The sequence below is a fragment of the Heterodontus francisci genome, chromosome 1, assembly GCF_036365525.1.
Source record: "Heterodontus francisci isolate sHetFra1 chromosome 1, sHetFra1.hap1, whole genome shotgun sequence".
Taxonomy (NCBI): domain Eukaryota; kingdom Metazoa; phylum Chordata; class Chondrichthyes; order Heterodontiformes; family Heterodontidae; genus Heterodontus; species Heterodontus francisci.
In genome coordinates this window covers 202,048,295-202,068,349 of record NC_090371.1, presented here as the reverse complement: position 1 = coordinate 202,068,349, position 20,055 = coordinate 202,048,295, and the positions used below count along the sequence as shown (strand labels likewise).

Below are 20,055 nucleotides of genomic sequence, written 5' to 3'. Positions count from 1 at the left end.
TTGCTAGTGCTGTTGGGGAGGGTTTAAACTAAATTGTCAGGGGGATGGGAACCTTAGAGGGAGCTCAGATTGGAGGGAAGCAAAACTGGTAACTAGTCAGGGGTATGGGAACCAGGAGCAAGTATTAAAGAGGAATACCAAGGCGCATAGAATACTGGGGGAGATAGATAGCACAAGAGTAGGGAATAGTACATTATTAGCTGGGGTCAGAGTAAGGGAGAAAGTAATAAAGTCTGAATCAGGGTTAATGTGCATGTATGTGAATGCACGGAGTGTGGTTAATAAGACTGATGAGGTACAGGCACAGATTTCCTTGTGGAAATATGATGTTCTGGCTATAACAGAAACCTGGCTCAAAGAAGGGCAAGACTAGGTGTTAAATATTCCAGGATACAAGGTGTTCAGGAAAGATAGGAAAGGAAAACAAGGGGGAAATGTGGCAGCATTGATTAAGGAGAGCATTGCAGTGCTGGAGAAAAAGTATGTCCCAGAGGGGTCGAGGACAGAATCAATTTGGCTAGAGCTAAGGAACAAAAAAGGTGCACTTACATTGCTCGGCGTTGTCTACAGGCCACCAGCTAGTGGGAAGGACATGGAGGAACAAATTTGCAAGGAAATTACAGAGAGGTGCAAATATTATAGGGTAGTTTTAATGGGGAGCTTTAATTATCCAAACGTAGACTGGGATAGTAGTAGTGTAAAGGGCAGTGAAGGGCAAGAGTTCCTTGAGTGTGTTCAGGAAAATTTTCTATAACAGTATGTTGCTAGTCCAACAAGAAAGGAGGCACTGCGAGACCTAGTTCTTGGGAATGAGGTGGGCCAAGTGGATCAAGTATCAGTAGGAGAGCATTTAGGGGACAGTGATCATCGTATCATAAGGTTTAGGCTGACTATGGAAAAGGGCAAGGAGCAATCCAGGGTAAGAATAATTAACTAAGGGAAGGCCAATTTCAATGGGGTAAGAATGAAGCTGGGGCGAATATATTGGAGTCAAAAGCTGGCAGGAAAACAGGTAGATGAACAATGGGCTACCTTCAAAGAAGAGATAGTTTGGGCACAGTCAAGATATGTTCCCTCGAAGGGGAAAAGTAGAGCAAACAAATCCAAAGCTCTCTGGATGACAAAAGAGGTAAAGACTAAGATAAAGAAGAAAAAGTGTGCCTATGACAGATGCCAGGTAGGAAATACAATAGAGAACCAGGCGGAATATAGAAGGTCCAGAGGGGAAGTGATAAAGCAAATAAGAGAAGCAAAGAGAGAGCACAAAGAGAGACTGGCAGCTAGCATTAAAGGAAATCCCAAAGTTTCCTAAAGGCATATAAATAGTAAAGGGGTGATAAAAGGAGGAGTGGAGGAGTGGGGCCGATTAGAGACCAGAAAGGGGATTTACACATGGAGGCAGAGTGCATGGCTGAGGTATTAAATGAATACTTTGCATCTGTCTTTACCAAGAAAGAAGATGCAACCCAGGCAATGTTGAAAGAGGAGGTACATACAACACTAGAGGGGTTTAAAATTGGTAAAGAGGAAGTATTAAAGTGGATAAAGCACCAGGACTGGATGAGATGCATCCAAAGATACTGAGGAAAGTGAGGGTGGAAATTGCAGAGGCACTGGCCATAACTTTTCAGTCTTCCTTAGACTCAGGGGCGATGCTAGAGGACTGGAGAATTGCAAACGTTACACCCTTGTTCAAAAAAAGGTGTAAAAGATAAGCCCAGCAACTATAGGCCAGTCAGTTTAACTTTGGTGGTGGGAAAACTTCTAGAAAAAATAATTCAGGACAAAATCAATAGTCACATGGACAAATGTGAGTTAATTAAGCCAGCATGGATTTCTTAAGGGAAATCCTGTTTAACTTGTTGGAGTTTTTTGATGTGATGTGACGTTGTTGTGGTATACATAGACTTTCAAAAGGCATTTGATACAGTGCCACACGACTAACTTGTGAGCACATTTGCAGCTCATGAAATAAAAGGGACGGAAGCAGCATGGATACGAAAATGGCTGAGTGACAGGAAACAAAGAGTAGTGGTTAATGGATGTTTTTTGGGATGAAGGTTTGTAGTGGAGCTCTCCAGGGATCAGTATTGGAACCCTTGCTTTTCCTGATATATATTAATGACCTTGGTGTACAGGGCACAATTTCAAATTTCGCAGATGGAAGCATTGTGAACTGTGACGAGGATAGTGTAGAACTTCAAAAGGACATAGGCAAGTTGGTGGAATGGGCAGACAGGTTGCAGATGAAGTTCAATGCAGACAAATGTGAGGTGATTCATTTTGGAAGAACATGGAGTGACAATATAGAATAAAGGGTACAATTCTAAAGGGGTTGCAGGAGCAGAGGGACCTAGGTGTATATGTGCATAAGTCATTAAAGGTGGTAGGACAGGTTGAGAGAGCAGTTAATAAAGCATACAGTATCCTGGGCTTTATTAATGGAGGCATAGAGTATAGGATGCAAGGAAGTTATGTTGAACTTGTAGAAGACACTAGTTCGGTCTCAGCTGGAGTATTGCGTCCAATTCTGGGAACCATACTTGAGGAAAGATATGAGGGCATTGGAGAGAGTACAGAAGAGATTCACAAGAATGGTTCCAGGGATGAGGAATTTCAGTTATGAAGATAGATTGGAGAAGTTAGGACTGTTTTCCTTGGAGAAGAGAAGGCTGAGAGGTGATTTGATAGAAGTATTCAAAATCATGAGGGGTCTGGATAGAGTAGATGGAGAGAAACTGTTCCCACTCGTGAAAGGATTGAGAATGAGTGGGTACAGATTTAAAGTATTTGATAAGAGAAGCAAAAGTGACATGAGGAAAAACTTTTTCACGCAGTGAGTAGTTAAGGTCTGGAATGTGCTGCCTGAGAACGTGGTGGATGTAGGTTCAATTGAAGCATTCAAAAGGGAATTAGACAGTAATATGAAAAGGAAGAATGTGCAGGGTTATGGGGAGAAGGCAGGGGAATGGGATTGAGGGAATTGCTCTTTCAGAGAGCCAGTGCGGATACGATGGGCCGAATGCCCTCCTTCTGCACTGTAACAATTCTATGATTCTGTGATACTTAATAAATCTCCTTTCTGTTTGGAATAGCTTTCTTGTCCTTCGACTTTTGTCTAGTCCAAGAACACTTGTGCAAAACTGACAACAGGGCATAGATATACTAGCAGAATGGGCAGAAAGTGACAGATGGAATTTAACACAGAGAAATAGGTACAGTTCTAAAAACTATACAGGGCATGGGGGTTCAAATGCATATATCGTTAAAGGTGGCAGGACATAGCAAGAGAATGGTTAGCAAAGCATATTGGATCTTGAGCTTCATAAATATAGGTACTGAGTACAAAAGCAGGGACTTTATGTTGAACCTTTATAAAGCTCAGGTTAGGCCACAACTAGAGTACTGCACCCAGTTCTTGTCAGCACACTTTAGGAAGGATGTGAGCATCTTTCAGAGGGTGGAGAGGGGATTCACCAAATGGTTCCAGGGTTGAGGGATTTTAGCTACAAGGTTAGATTGGAGCAGCTGGGGTTGTTCTCCTTGGAGATTCCTTGGATTGACAGGAGGTTTGATAGAGGTGCACAAGATTCTGACAGGTTTAGATAAGGTAGACAAAGAAAAGCTGTTCCCATTAGCTGGTGGTACTAGGACTAGGGGACACAGATGCAAGGTTTTGGGCAGAAGATGCAGGGGGGATGTGAGGAGGAACTTTTTTACGCAGCAAGTGGTAATGACCTGCAACTTCCTGTCTTTGAGGATGGTGGAAGGGGAGACGATGAATGATTTCAAAAGGAAATTGAATGGGCACTTGAGGGAAATTAATTTACAGGACCACGGGATAAAGCCGGAGAATGGGACTGATTGGATTGTTCTGCAGAGAACTGACATGGATTTGATGGGCCAATTGGCCTCTTTCTGCGCCATTACCACTCTATGTTAGGCCTTTTAGCATTTGCTGATTCTTGATGTTACATGAAGTGAATCAAAGTGAAGATTGGTATTTATGATGGTTGGAACCTCAGGTGAAGGCTGAGAAGGAGCATACACTTCGCTTTTCCGGCTGAAGATTGTGGGAATGCTTCAGCCTTGTCTTTTGCACTCACATGCTGGGCTGTCCAATCATCGAGGATGGGGATGTTCATAGAACCTCCTCCTCCTGTTAGTTGTTTAATTGTCCACTCCCATTTGCAACTGGATGTGGCAGGACTGCAGAGCTTTGAACTGGTTCATTGGTCGTGGAATCACTTAGCTTTGTCTATAGCATGCTGCTTCTGCTGTTCAGTATGCATGTAGTGCTGTGTTTAGCTTTACCAGGTTGGCATGGATGCTGCTCCTGGCATCCTCTTTCTAGACTTTCCATTGCACTAGGGTTAGTCATCTAGATTGATGGTGATTCAGGAGTAAGGGATATGCTAGGCCATGAGGTTACAGATTGTGATGGTACACAATTACGCTGAAGGCCCACTGTGCCTCATTTATCCCCAGTTTTGAGTACACAGGTAGTGCTGCATGGCAGAATGAAGAGTGTCTTCAGTGTGAAAACAGGATTTGGTTTCTCCATGCGCTGTGCAGTGGTTACTCCTAACAATGCCTCCATGGACAGACATAACTGTAACCGGTAGATTGGCGAGACTAAGGTCATGTAGGCTAATCCCTTGTGTTGGTTTTCTCACCATTTCCTGCAAGACTGGTCTGGCAGCTATGTCCTTCAGGACTCAGCTAGTTCAGTCGCTGGTGGAACTACTGAATCACTCATAGTGATGGATATTAAAGTCTCCCACCTAGAGTATATTCTGTACCCATGCTGCCTACCCTCAGTCGCTCCTCCAGTGATGTTCATCATGGAAGAGTACTGCCCAATCAACTGAGGGAGGATGGTAGGTGGTAATTAGCGGGAACTTTCCTTGCCCATATTTGACCTGAAGCCATGAGACTTCTTGCGGTCCTGAGTCAATGTTGAGAACTTCCATGGCTACTTCCACCCAATTGTATACCACTGTGCTCCCATCTCTGGTGGGTTTGTCCTGCCTGTGGGACAGGAAACACCCAGGATGGTGATGGAGGAATCTGGGATCTTGGCTGATGGGTATGATTCTGAGAATATGTTTATTCCAAGCTTGATATCAGACCCCAAATAATAGTGAGAAAGATTTTGCAAAGTTCACTGAGCCAAATGTGCCTTTGCCATGCAGTGATTTGAAGCCTAGGTCGCAGCTGACTGGTCAATTCAGTTTTATTCTTCATGCCGTCTTGACGTAACTGAGAGGCTTGCTAGGCCACTTCAGGAGGCAGTAAAAAGTCAATTATATTGGTTTATGAACCCTTTATGGCCAGATGAATGGGTCATTGACTATATTGCTAAGTAAACTTAGGTTAGAGGCTTAGCTGCACAGTAGTTGTTGGCCTGAATTTTCCTTTTCCAATATTGAGGGTCAGGAAGGCACTGCATCTTCCAGCAATCTCACTTACGCTGAAATCCACAGGTTGTGGTGCACCTGAATGGGTTCCCGGAGAAGCCCATGCTGATGGCCCTGCCATTCCAATGCTTAAAACAGCAGGGACCATTAATGGGAGAAATTTGCCTATTTGCCCACAACATGCACAAATTTTTACATGCAAAGATTTAGGGCTGATGATCACAGGTGTACAGATACCTATTGTTATCTTCTGTTAATTAGCTCGTGAGTTCGTTAACTGAAACAGATAGAATACTGGTAACTAGTGACTACTGAAGATTTGTGACTTCAACTTGCATGTGGAACCTCTCTTAGCTAGGTCATTGATAACTATTTCATAATACAGCTTTGTATAAAATATTTAAATAATAAAGACAATTCTGATGAAGAGTCATTTCTAAAATGGTAATCTGCCTTTCTTACTCTTTTAAATTATGGTCAACTTGTGTATTTCCAGCATCTTTTATTTTTATTTCAGAATTATACAATATCATAAAAAATGAGCACCTGCATCCAGGCAAGAAAAATGAAATATGGTTTTGTACAATTCTCTTATTGTGCTCTAGAAGATTCAGCAAAAAATGGCAATTTTTATGCAAGCAAAGTAAATATCGATCATTAAACATTGTTGAAAGGATGTTTATGGGGTCACTATAGGTGACATATGGTTGAAGGATATTTCATCTTCATTGCTGCAAAGGAAATATATAAAGGGATAAGTACCAACAAAATAGATATTTCTAGATGTTTTCTCAGTAATAATATTTCAAATACTGTTTTGAATCATAGAACTTACACATTACCATTAAATTTTGTTGGTAAAAAGGAGTTTATTTTGTAAGTAGAACATGTAGGGGGCTACATTGAATTGCCCCTAAAACAGGCATGGACATCGTGATGGGCAATTAACCAGCATCTGTTGATTGCAATGTAGACAGCGTGCCAACTTCATGCTGCCTGCTCATTTCAATGATTTCAGTATCCTGCCAGTTCTAACCACACTGGTGATGGGCTGAATGCCCATTCAGGGGACTGATATCAAGAGTAGCTAGCAACGCTTAAAGCGTTGGGAAGATGCTGGAAACTATTAATAAGGAAGTCTTAAAATTGCACTTGGAAAAGCATAGTATGATTAGAACAAGTCAGCATGGTTTTACTAAAGGGAGATCCTGTTTGAAAAATGTATAGAGTTTTTTGAGGATGTAACTAGTAGGGTAGATAAAGGGAAACCAGTAGATGTAGTATACCTGGATTTTCAAAAGGTATTCAACAAGGTGCCATCTAAAAGATTAATAGGCAAGATAAGGGCTCATGGTGTTAGGGGTAATATATTAGCATGGATATAGGATTGGTTAACAGACAGGAAGCAGAGAGTGAGCATAAATGACACATTTTCAAGTTGGTAGACAGTGAATAGTGGGGTGCCGCAAGGATCAGTGCTGGGGTCTCAGCTATTTACGCTCTATATTTATGACTTGGATGAAGAGGCAGAGAGTAATGTATCTAAGTTTGCTGATGATACAAAACTCGGTGTAAAGGTAAGATCCGGGGAGGATGTAGAGAGGATGCAAAGAGATATAGACAGTTTAAGTGAGTGGACAACAAGATGGCAAATGGAGTATAATGTAGGGAAGTGTGAAGTTGTTCACTTTGGTCATAAAAATAGAAAAGCAGAATATTTTTTAAAAGGTGTGAAACTGGTAAGTGTTGACGTTCAGAGAAACTTGGGGGTACTCATACAAGGAATGCACAAAGTTGACATGCAGGTGCAGCAGGCTATTAGGAAGGCAAATGGCATGTTGGCCTTTATTGAAAGGGGATTGGAGTATAGGAATAAAGAAGTCTTACTAAAATTGTACAGGGCTTTGGTGAGACCGCACCTGGAATATTGTGTGCAGTTTTGGTCTCCACATTTAAGAAAGGATATACTTGCATTGGAGGCAGTGCAGCAAAGCTTTTGTCCTATGATGACAGGCTGAGTAAATTGGGCCTATATTCTCTGGAGCTTAGGAGAATGAGAGGCGATCACATTGAGACATACAAGATTCTGAAAGGGCTTGATAGGGTAGAAGCCGGTCAGGGAATCGAGAACATGGGGACACAGTCTCAGGATAAGGGATAAATCCTTCAGGAATGAGATGAGGAGAAATTACTACACTCAAAGGGTTGTGAATCTTTGGAATTCTCTACCCCAGGGGATTGTGGATGCTCCATCACTGAATACATTTAAGACTGGGATAGATTTTTGGTCTTGCAGGGTATCAAGGGATATGGGGAGCTGGCAGGAAAGTGGAATTGAAGCCCAAGATCAGCCATGATCGTATTGAATGGCGGAGCAGGCTTGATGGGCCATATGGTCTAATTCTGCTCCTATTTCTTGTGTTCTTGTGTTCTAAGATGCACTGCTGAAAGCTAGCCAGCAGCTCTTAAAAAGGAGAAGCATTGTGGCTGGAGCAGATACTGGCTGTCATGCAGGAAGAGACTCTAACGTGGGAAACATTGACAAATGGAACAACATGGGAGAGAGAGTGCTCCAAGGTTTTTGAACGCTGCACTGGAGGCCGTGGTGGAGGTGGTGGAAAGGAGGAGAGATGTCCTGTATCTACAGAGAGCCAGGAGACCCTCCAGACAAACATTCTGAAGGCAGTGGGACCAGATCACTGTGGAGGTCATCGGCAGGAGTCAAGTCCCGAGGACTTGGATGCAGCAATGCAAGAAGTTCAATGACCTCACATGACCAGTCAAAGTCATCTTCAAATGCCATATCTCATCAACTGTACCAATAGCATCAGACACTGCTCAATGCACCACACCCCCATCACTCACCTACAAGCAATCTCTATCAATCAGGACTTATACCTGATATTCATCTGCTTTACCTCACCCTCACACACTTAGCAGTGCTACAAGCCTCACATCCACATTTCACAGCTTGCACACACTGCCAGCTATTCAACCATGACAACCACATCTGCCAAACAGATAGCAGATAGAGGAGACAGTGCTGGCCATTATTGGGACACCATTGCTGAGGCCATGGCCAGCGGAAGTGCTGAAGCCATCAAAGATGATGGTATCCTCACACCTAATCTTCCTGTTTCATATCTCACCTCTCCCTTGTTCCACACTCATTTCTGATTTACAAGCTGCAGATGTTGTAAGAATTCACCTATTACTCCCCCTCCTCCCTGCAACAGAACCTTCTTCTTGAACCTTTCCACTTTCAGATACCCAAGAAGTGCAGGCTGACCAGGCAGTGGCGGAACAGCAAGAAGAGAGTGATGATGAAGATACACCATCACTCGATTTCATACTCGCAGCCACAATCTTAGATACTATCCACTGCATGTAACTTAGACGATAGCATTGGGGGGGGCGATCTGTATGAGGTGAGACACTGAGCATGAATGGCCCACAAATAGGGCAGGGGGCAAGGATAGTATGGCTGCCAGTTCATGGTACTAGCTTTCAATTTCAGATTTTTATTAATTAATTGAATTTAAATTCACCAGCTACCATGGTGGGATTTGAACCTGTGTCCCCAGGGCATTAGCCTGGGCCTCTAAACTACTAGTCCAGTGACATTACCACTACACCGCCATCTTCCAGCCTCTGCAGTCTCCCCCAGTGAAAGTCTAGGAAAGGCTAGGGCACAAGGAAGAGAGGCACTAAGGCATGCACAAGGGTGATTATTGAATTTTGTTTGCAATATGGCATGATTTAATTTATACATTTACTTTGGAAGTTCTTTTGTGGTAACTTTTATGTTTGCATTGTGGCAACGAGGATGCAGTTCTAGTCAGTGACAGAGGGAAGGGAAGGTATGTGGGACTGTTGTTGAATGGGGATTTGGGGTTCTGTTTACTGTTAGCCCACTGGAATGAGTTCTTCACAGACATCCCAGCCAGAAAGGGGCTGTCTAGGATGCCTCCATCTTTCCTCTTCCTCCTCTTCTTCCTCATGCGCTTGCTTATGAGCTTCGCACATATAGCTGGTGGCAAGGGCTGTCCTGGCATAATGGTAAGGTCGTGCAGCATTCAGCAGACTACCACGAACCTTGACATCTACTCTGCCGAGTACTGCAAGAATCCTCCAGAGCGATGCAAACAGCAGAACTGTTTCAGCACACTAACGGTCTGCTTTATCACACTTTGTATGACAGCATGGTTTTCATTGTATTCATGCTGCGCAGATGTACATGGGTTGTGCACCAGAATCATCAGCCATGTCATCAGTGAATCGCCCTTGTGGCCAAGTAGCCACTTGTTTGATTTGTTGTGGTGGCTCAAATGCAGCTGGCACAGCAGGCTGCTTCAGAATGAAGGCATCATGACTGCTGCCAGGATACCAGGCTTTGACCTGCCTGATTTGCTGCCTATTGTTATATACCAGCTGGACCTTGAGGGAGTGGAATCACTTTCAGTTCTGGTATAAGGTAGCATTGACATGCAGTGCCTGAAAAGTGATGTGTGTGTGTGCAGTCAATGGTACCCTGCACCATTGGGAAGCTAGCAATCCGAGTGAAGCCACATGCTCATTCTCTCTGCTTCTCTCTGGCATGTGAAAATGAAATGTAATTACTCTCTTTGAATAGAGAGCCTCTGTGTTCTCCCTTATGCAACAGTGGGCGCAAACTGTGAGATGTTGCAAAAATCTCCAGTTGCAGCTTGGAAGGAACCAAAAGCTGAGAAGTTCATTGCCAGGGTCACCTTTACAGCCACTGCCAATGCATTCCCTGCCCTGCTCTAAGGTTGCAGTTGTGGCTGCAGTAGGTGGTAGATTTCAATGAGGACGTCCTTACTGAAATGTAGATGTCTCACGCGCTGTTCTTCACTGAAATTCAGGTAGGAGAATTGCTCCCCGAACACCCTAGGAAGATATGGCATCCTCATGAGAGCCCTTCTCCTGCTCATCTTCCTCCCTCTTCCAGCAGCTTGTCCTACTCTGTGTGGCCTCTGCTCATTCTCTAAGTCATGCTGTATTCCAAGGTGAATGCCGACTAGTGCACCCATAACTGGGAGCAATTGGTTTTTGCAGAAGCCTTGAAGTCATCAAAATCTCCTTCAGCACCTGCCACACCAATCCTTGGAGACTTCTGCAATTTTAAATAACTATAGAAATCACCAAACCCTTACAGAACTGAAGTTACAGCCAGAAGAAATCAACCGGCAACTAATCTGTAAGTAGTTGATAATCCCTTTAAATAGCACTGTTGGGGTGCCCTTCCTGCTGCTATATACTTGTTCCGCTGTATGAGGTTAAGAGAGGGTGTTAGCTGGAGCGCTGAACTCCAAAAATGCCACCGCTGGCATCAAATCAGCACTGCAATATCTCACCCATTATGTGGTAGACAGAGCACTTTATAATATATCCAGAATTATAGACCTTTGCCCTCTTAGCAATGTGTGGAATGTACTGGGATTTTCTTTTACTTGACTGCACTCTGTTTTCAAGTGGATAAAGAGGCTTAAGTCGGAATGGCTCCAACATATTGTTTGTGTGATAACTGCACCAGAAAGGGTAAAATAGGCATGGAAGGAACATTGCCTGATTCTGCCTTAGGTAATTTCTCCTTCTTTGTTAAGCCAGTTCAATTTTCTTCAAGTGTTTGAGTCTATCGTAAACTACATCTTGTGTTTTCACTGATGCATTTCTTAAATATCAATAGTGCCTTAACTACTGTTACACCCAAACGGATGGACATGTAGAGCTGAATTTTATCAGCCCATCCCAGGTGCCAGCAATGTGACTAGATGAGGGTGGCATTGCTGCACGTTCAGTGTGTGGCCGACCACGACCACGTGGTGGCTGGTCCATTTAAATGCAGGAGGCAGGGAGCCCGTCCCATTGGAGGATGGGAGTGGACAGTGAGACGCCAATGGCTTCATCAGCAGAGATGAACTCAAGTGCTGGCACCATATTTAAAGCATGGCCATCCCTGCTTGAACTGCTGCTTCACTTTGTGAGTTTGCTGCTGCTTTGCCTTTGTGCTGCTGACTGTAGACCCTGTGTTGCTGTGTTACTGACGTCCCTGGCTGGAGTGTCTGTGCTGCTGACCCCCCCTGGACGGAGTCCATGTACTGCTGACCCCACTGGACAGAGTTTCTGTGCTGCTGACCCCCCCTGGCTGGTGTCCCTGTGCTGCTGTGCTGCTAACCCCCCTGCTTGGTGCCCCTGTATTGCTGACCCCCCTGCCTGGTGTCCCTGTACTGCTGACCCCCCTGGCTGGAGACCGTGTGTTGCTGACCCCCCTGGATGGAGTCCCTATACTGTTGACCCCCCTGCCTGGAGACCATGTGTTGCTGACCCCCTGGATGGAGTCCCTATACTGCTGACCCCCCTGCCTGGAGACTGTGCTGCTGACCAAGGCCTCATAAGGCCTGGAGCTGACTGGGAGCCAAGAGGGACCATGTCAGCAATGCCTCCCTGTGAATTTTCCTCCAGGCTGTAAGGGAAAGGCAGGAGGTCGTCTTCCCAAGGGACAACAAGAGACTCTCCCAACTGACCAAGCTAGCCTGGATAGAGATTTCAGAGGAGGTCAGCATCCATGGGGTCACCCTCCGAAACAGAGTCCAATGCTACCAGAAAGCCCATGACCCCCTTCACTTTGGAAGACTAACTGTGTCCCTCTTTCTGCTCGCAGGAGAAAACGGCCCACAACACTAGAGAAAGGGCGAGGACTGGAGGTGGGATTCCGTACATCCGAGAACTGACCCCGGCAGAGGTGGAAGCCCTGGAACTAGTGGGCTCCCAGGGTGGCTGTTCCATAGCAGATGAAGAGCCTGGACTGTCCGCCGATGAGAGTGAGGAGGCATTGTGTTTATGTGCCCACCACTGCCCTTCTGGAGAACGATGTCACATATAGTTGCTATAGGCAGAACCCAGAAATGTTTGTGATTTCTCATGCAGCTTGTGGCACCTTGGAGGGAAGATCATCTTCTGTTGCCGCTGAAATCCTGTCTTCTCTGAGGACAAGGAGGAAGAATCCTCAGAGGGTGCACCATCATACCGTTCTCATGCACCTTCCACCAGTGCGATTACTCTCACCTCAGTGCGTATGCGCTCCAGCTTAAATGCAGGGTCACAAGCAGGTTAGAGCACTACACTTGCATCCGAGCAGCTGACAAAGGCTGTGACAGGCGAGGCCACTGACAGTTGGAGGACTGTGGGAGGCCTGGCCCATGCTGAGCCCCAGGCTGATGATGAGCCTCTGGTGTCAGCAGCACAGAACATACTGGAGTTGCAGAGAGAGGTAAGGGAAAATCTGGCGAAGCTGCCAGAGGCCATGCACTGTCATGCACAGATAATGGAAGAGTCTATCCATGCCATGACTGTTGCCATGTCTCAGGCATGTGGGCGCATGTCTTCCCCCGTGGAGAGGTTGGCGACCCTTCTGGAGAGCCAGCACCCAAAGACACATGCAGACTTGTGCACCATCACCTTGGCCATGAGTTCAACACAAGGTGAAAGGGGCATGAGGTACCTGGAGTCTTCTCCAGATCCTCATCTTTCTATGGTCAGCAGGGAGCTTCAAGTGAGCCTTGAAAGGGAGAAAGAGAGGCTGACCTTCACAGCTGGGGGCTCCTCTCAGGGCACTCTTGAATGTGGACAGTGGCTCCTCAGCCCCTCTGCCAGTGAGGCCAGCTCCAGTAGCTGCAAAGGCTTATATGAACATATGAATTAGAAGCAGGAGTAGGCCACTCGGCCCCTCAAGCCTGTTCCACCATTCAACAAGATCATGGCTGATCTTATTGTAATCTCAACTCCACATTCCCAGCTACGCCCAATAGAATTTCACCCCCTTGCTTATCACAAATCTATCTACCTTCCTTATAAATATTCAATGACTCTGCTTCCCCTGCCTTTTGAGGAAGAGAGTTCCAAAGACTCATAACACTCAGAGTAAAAATTTCTCCTCATCTCTGTCCTAAATGGGTGACCCCTTATTTTTAAACAGTGACCCCTAGTTCTAGATTCTCCCACAAGGGGAAACATCCCTTCCACATCCAACCTGTCAAGACCCCTCAGAAGTTTGTATGTTTCAATCAAGTCGCCTCTTACTCTTCTAAATTTCAGCGGATACAAGCCTAGCCTGTCCAACCTTTCCTCATAAGCCCATTCCAGGTATTAGTCTAGTAAACCTTCTCTGAACTGCTTCCAATGCATTTACATCCTTCCGTAAATAAGGAGACCAATATTGTACACATTACTCCAGATGTGGTCTCACCAATGCCCTGTATAACTAGCATAACCTCCCTACTTTTATATTCAATTCCGCTTGCAATAAGCAATAACATTCTATTAGCTTTCCTAATTACTTGCTGAACCTGCATACTAACCTTTTGTGATTCATGCTTAATAGAGACATATAAGATAATCAGAGGGTTAGATAGGGTGGATAGTGAGAGTCTATTTCCCCGGATGGTGATGACAAACACGAGGGGACATAGCTTTAAGTTGAGGGGTGATAGATATAGGACAGATGTTAGAGGTAGTTTCTTTACTCAGAGAGTAGTAGGGGTGTGGAACGCCCTGCCTGCAACAGTAGTGGACTCGCCAACTTTAAAGGCATTTAAGTGGTCATTGGATAGACATATGGATGGAAATGGAATAGTGTAGGTCAGATGGTTTCACAGGTCGGCGCAACATCGAGGGTCGAAGGGCCTGTACTGCGCTGTAATGTTCTATGTTCTATGCACTAGGACACCCAGATCCCTCTGCATCTCAGAGCTCTGCAATCTCTCACCATTTAGATAATATGCTTCTTTTTCATTCTTCCTGCCAAAATGGACAATTTCCCATTTTCCCACATTATACTCCATTTGCCAGATCTTTGCCCACTCACTTAACGTATCTATAACAGTTTGTAACCTCATTATGTCCTCTTCACAACTTATTTTCCTTACCTATCTTTGTGTCATCAGCAAATTTAGTAACCATACCTTCGGTCCCTTCATCCAAGTCATTTATATAAATTGTAAAAAGTAGAGGCCCCAGCACTGATCCCTGCAACACACCACTCGTTACGTCTTGCCAACCAGAAACTGACCCATTTATGCCTACTCTCTGTTTCCTGTTAGCTAACCAATCTTCTGTCCATGCCAATATGTTACCCCCTACACCATGAGCTTTTATTTTCTGCAATAACCTTTGATGTGGCACCTTATCAAATGCCTTCTGGAAATCTAAGTGCAGTACATCCACCGGTTCCCCTTTATCCAGTACCACTCAGTACCACTTCCCTGGCAATTGTAATTTTCTTGAGTTCCTCCCTCCCTTCCATTTCCTGATTTACATCTATTTCTGGGATGCTACTTGTATCCTCTGTAGTGAAGACCGAGGCAAAATACCTGTTCAATTCATCTGCCATCTCTTTATTTTCCCTCATTAATTCCCTAGATTCACTTTCTATAGGACCAACGCTCACTCTTTTTAAAAAATATCTGTAGAAACTCTTACTATCTGTACAGGAAGTCCTCAGCCAGCCAGGGCCCTCAAGGCTTCAGGAAGCCAGAGAACTGCTGCTGAAGTCATCCCCGGCCAGTGGACAGCACGTTCAGCAGCTTTCCTCCACAGCTGCCAGCGCAGGGGGAGCACTTCATAGAAGCTCACAGAGTTCGTGAAGAAGAGTGCCTAGATGCACTTGGAGTTTCACGGGTGTGTGCAACTTGGTCTTGTAATTGGGTATCGTGAATGTTTAAATACATGGAGACCACTTTCATTGTTGAGACTCTCTCATGCTTTCCCTGCTGCCCTGTCAGATGCCATCTTTACGCTTGCTCCCTCAATGGGCTGCAAATGCACAGACAGGCTGTGTATGTGCAGCTTCTCAGGTCTGTGAGTGTACCTGGTCAGCTTGGGGGCAAGGTGTGGGAGTGAGATAGGAAAGAGGCAACATGTGGAATACAGTGAGGTGAGTATTTATTGAGGTCAGTTGGAATGAGCCTCATGGTGGCAGGAACCAGGTATGTATGAGGTTGTCCTGAGCATCCCTCAATGGCACTCGCCTGCAGTACAAGGGCTTCATCATCCCGCGCTGCCTGCTCAGCATCCTCCTCCACATCCTCCTCATCAGATAAGGGCTGGCAATCAATCATGTCCTCTTGATGCAAGGCCTCCCCACTCTGCAGTGCTAGATTGTGCAGAGCACAGCAGACCATCACAATATGGGATACCCTCACGGGGGCATAGCGCTGGGCTCCACTGGATTGATTGAGGCATCGGAATCTCATCTTCAGCAGTCCAATGGCCTGCTTGATGGTTGCTCTGGTGGAGCTGTTGCAGGTGTTGTATCTCTCCTCTGCTGCATTGTGAGGGTTCCTCACATGACTTCAATGGGTAGCCTTTGTCCTCGAGAATCCATCTCTGAAGGTGAGCAGGGAGCCAGAAAATCTGTGGCACCTGGGACTGCTAAAGTATGTAGGTGGCGTGGCTGCTTCCCAGGAAGCGGGCACACATCTGCAAGAAATGCAGGTGGTGGCAGACCAGTTGTACATTGATAGAATGGAAGCCCTTCCTGTTGATGAAGGCCACTGGTTGCTCCATGGGAGCCTTGATGGCCACAGGCATGCAATTGACAATTGCCTTGCACCTGGGGGAATCCAGCGATTGCTCTGAATCCGATGCTCTCTCTGGCTGACTGTTAGGGTCAGTCCAGTATCGCAAGTAGTCACCAGCCCTCTTGAACTGGGCTCCTTGATGCAGCGGTGGACTGCTGCCTGGGACACTCCACACATGTCCCTAGTGGATCCCTGGAAAGAGCCGGAGGTTTAAAAGTTGAGTGCCAATGTGATCTTCAGGCCATTGGGCATTGGATGTTCACCAAAGCCCATGGGTCACAGCTCATCCTGCAGCATGACACATAAGTCAGTTAAGCCTCCCTGTAGAGCCGCAGTCTTCGCTGGCACTGCTGCTTGGACATTTGTAGGTAACTGAGGTGAGTCCGGTACACTCTCTGCCGCAGATTGGCCCTTCTTGGTGCGGCTGGCTGCTGTGGCTCCCCAGTCGATCGTCACCAGCTTATCCAGCCACTGCCTGGCTATGCCTCCCTCTGAGTCTCTGTACATGGCACGGGTGCCTACAAAGACTGGTTGTATGAGACTCATGCCAGCTGGTCACTCCCCCTCCTGTGCACTGTCCTTGGAGAGAGGACCTGTATTTGGAACCTTCCCCCTTGCCACTCTCCTCAAAACACAGGCTAATGCTCCTCTGCATCCACCCTTGCCTCAAGGGCTGCAACCCCTCTGTGCCCATCCTTGCTGAGAGGGTTGCAACCCCTCTACACACACCTTGCGATGAGGGCTGCACCACTATCGGGCAATGGCCGCTGCACACTCTCTCCCCCACTACCTTTCCCGTTCCTGCATTCATCCAACACCCCCCGTGGCTGCCTTCCCGTGGTGGCACTGAGACCTCAGCTTGGTGCCATCACCTTTAAACAGCCGGGGATCTGAAGGCAGGAGATCCCCGTCTGCCGTTCACTAAATTGGAAATCCCCCATAAAATCCGAGTCAGGTCAATGCAAATACATGGTAAATAGCTGTACAGTAACGGTAATTGCAGTCCCTCCTCGTTGTAATGGTAACATCACCTTTCCTGCCGCTGATGAAATCTGGAACTGACGTCGCGATGTTTCCAGACAAGCGATTCCCCTTCCAATTTGTCAGCCCTCCATGCCCCCAATCCCGCTCATGCTAGCCGGATAAAATTCAGCCCGTAGTCACTATTGGTTAAAAAGGCTGTTGAATAGGTTGCTTGGAAGTCCCTCAAGCAACAGCTGTCAACCCTGGAGAATAAATCTTATTAAAAAAGACAAAGAGTAAATCATTAAGAAAGTACATTATAAAAATGAAGATCCTAAAGGTTTTAGTGAAATTATTTTTTTGACGATGCAAGAAAAAGACGGTTTATAATGCTACAGAAGTTATATCTTGCAGGCATTTCTCACATATATTTCTCACATTTTGAGGTTTTTGCCTATTTAGCCTATCAAAAATTTAAAGTGCTGAATTTTACAGAGCGCTCGACATCGGGAACGGTGGCAGGGGCGGCATGAAGATTGCCCCAGATGATGCCCGCCACCAACCTCGACGCCGGCACGGCCTGTCCTGATCTCAACAGAGGCAGAGAGGCCTAGCGGCAGCCCCACCCCCACCCCAGCCCGCCGCTCGGCAACGGGACCACGATTTACTTATTTAAATAAATTAACTTACCTGAATTAATGAAATTCCCGTTGCCTCCTGATTTGCTGTCGCGATCTTCATTATGGCAGCCAGCACTGCCGCGTCTTCAAATCCCTATCCAGGGAAATGAGGCATGACACATGTGGCAAGGGGGGGGGGGGGGGGGGGGGAGGTACTTTCTCAGTGTGAGAGAGGGGGTGTGGGGTCAAACTTACCTGATTGGTCGAGGGGGTGATGGGAAGTGGTAAAGGACAAAGCTTCTAAACTTTGCGGGGAGGGGGAAGGTCATATATTCAAGGTAGGTATTCTGGGGTAGGGGAAAGGGCAGAAATGACATGTAATGCTAAGGGGCAGGGGGTGGGAAAGGGGCTGGAAAGAATTTTTAAATTATTTATAATAATTTTTAATGCATTTTACCTTTAAAACTTCCAATTGTCATTTAGGGCTCTAAACCCTTTAAAAATGGCACCGGCACCTGCGCAGTGGCACCAGATGCCATTGCCAATGATGGACGGGCCGCCCCCTCCATGCGATTGGGGAGGGCGGCCCGCCCTGGCTATTTAAATGAGCTGCTCTGCTTGGAATCACGGTAGCTCTTTGGCATGCAACCCCGGTGTGTGGGCCGTCATTTTCATCGCCCGCCACCAATATTGGCGGCGGGCATATAGAATCCAGCCCAAAGTTGATTTATATCAAGATGATGCAATTAAGTTAAATTCAGCCCACAAGAGGTTCTTTCTTTTTTCTTTTCTTTTGGGCCTCCTTATCTCGAGAGACAATGGATACGCGCCTGGAGGTGGTCAGTGGTTTGTGAAGCAGCGCCTGGAGTGGCTATAAAGGCCAATTCTGGAGTGACAGGCTCTTCCACAGGTGCTGCAGAGAAATTTGTTTGTTGGGGCTGTTGCACAGTTGGCTCTCCCCTTGCGCCTCTGTCTTTTTTCCTGCCAACTACTAAGTCTCTTCGACTCGCCACAATTTAGCCCTGTCTTTATGGCTGCCCGCCAGCTCTGGCGAATGCTGGCAACTGACTCCCAGAGGTTAACTCCTCACAATGCACAAACCTTCTCAGAAAGATAATTAAGCCCATTAGCTGGAACCATTTGAAGTATATAACAGAATTGTATATCCCAAGTGCCATGACAGTTGAGACTGGGGTGTGATTTTAACTGGGAGCAGGATCGGTGCATGCAGGGTTCAAAGTGGGCAGCAAACCCAGAAATCGTGAAGGAAGTGAGCAAGGCCAGGCCAATTTTAACTCGTGAGCATCATTTAAATTTCTAAAATCTCTGTCGCCCGAGGACATCAGGAATGATGTCAGGGCTGGGAGCAGGATTTAGGGCTGAAGGCAGATGCCACCATGAAAGCAAGAGAACAATCTCCGCCATTAGTTAAGTACTGAGACAGAATTGCAGGACTGATCTCATTTGGGGAAGGGAAATGCAAGGTAAGGGCTGGGGAAACACAAGGTCTCCTATTAGGGCCCGGAGGAGCACACCTGCTCATCTGGTACATTGTAAGCTCTAAATTGTAATTGAATTTTCCATCAGCGTTGTACAGCCAACATAGTATAGCAAGCAGACTTATGCCTGTTTTAGGGGGATAGATTGCTCACCAATTTAAAGATCTGCCTTAATATGGAATTAGGCAGGTCTTGTGTGTCAATGATGCAGTCGCCGCCCCCTCCAGTTTTAATGCCTGGCTGTCCATTTTTCAGGCATAAAATGAACGCCACTAAAATAAAACATCCCTACATTTTCCTGTTTCTCACCTGGAACCATCAGTAGCTATTCACTTCTGTACAGTGTTTCCTCCCCAAGTTCGGAAAGGTGCTCAGGCAGTTTAACTGTGGCTATGATGACCTCAAGCAAACCTCAACAGAAGTTCAGCAGAAACCTTGGGCTATATTTTACTTGCCCTCCGGCGTCGGAGGTTGTGGTGGGGCGGCCTAGAAAATTCCTATGAGAGAGGCCTGTCACGACCCCCGCATTTTACCGGCAGCGGCGAGGCCTTGCTGCTCAGCAGTGGGGCCTTCATCTGCCTAATAAAATGTTGGCTGATACATGTTAATTAACTTACCTGGACTGGGCGGCCGTCTCACGCCGATATTCCGGCCGGTGGCTGGAAGTTCCGCGCCTTCCGATCTCCGTTTGAGGATTCAAGGTGAGACACTGGTGAGGAGGGGGAAGGAGTTTAATTTTCAGGTCGGGAGGGGGTAAACAGAGGAAACTTACTCCATTGGCTGAGGGGATGGTGAGAAGGGGTTGAAGGGCAAAGAACATAAAGTTTGGGGTGAAAGGTCAGGACCGTCAAAAATGGTTTATGGGGGGGGTGGTGGTGAAGGAACTAAATGTATTGGTTTATGATTGTGGGGGGGGGGAGGTGGTGGAAGAGATGCTTTGATCTGTATATTAATG

General features: G+C 46.2%; 1 long non-coding RNA gene across 2 annotated transcripts; it reads right to left on the bottom strand.

Moving 5' to 3' along the window:
- Nucleotides 1–5,917: 5,917 nt before the first annotated feature.
- LOC137353638 (uncharacterized) lies at nt 5,918–19,945 on the bottom strand. Of its 2 annotated transcripts, none has more exons than XR_010969867.1 (3): nt 19,718–19,945; nt 17,050–17,257; nt 5,918–6,151 (listed from the first exon to the last, which is right to left on the bottom strand). It is a non-coding gene; the product is annotated as an uncharacterized lncRNA (long non-coding RNA). The 2 variants fall into 2 exon arrangements; XR_010969868.1 differs by lacking the exon at nt 19,718–19,945 and adding an exon at nt 17,672–17,783.
- Between the last annotated feature and the right edge of the window lie 110 nt (nt 19,946–20,055).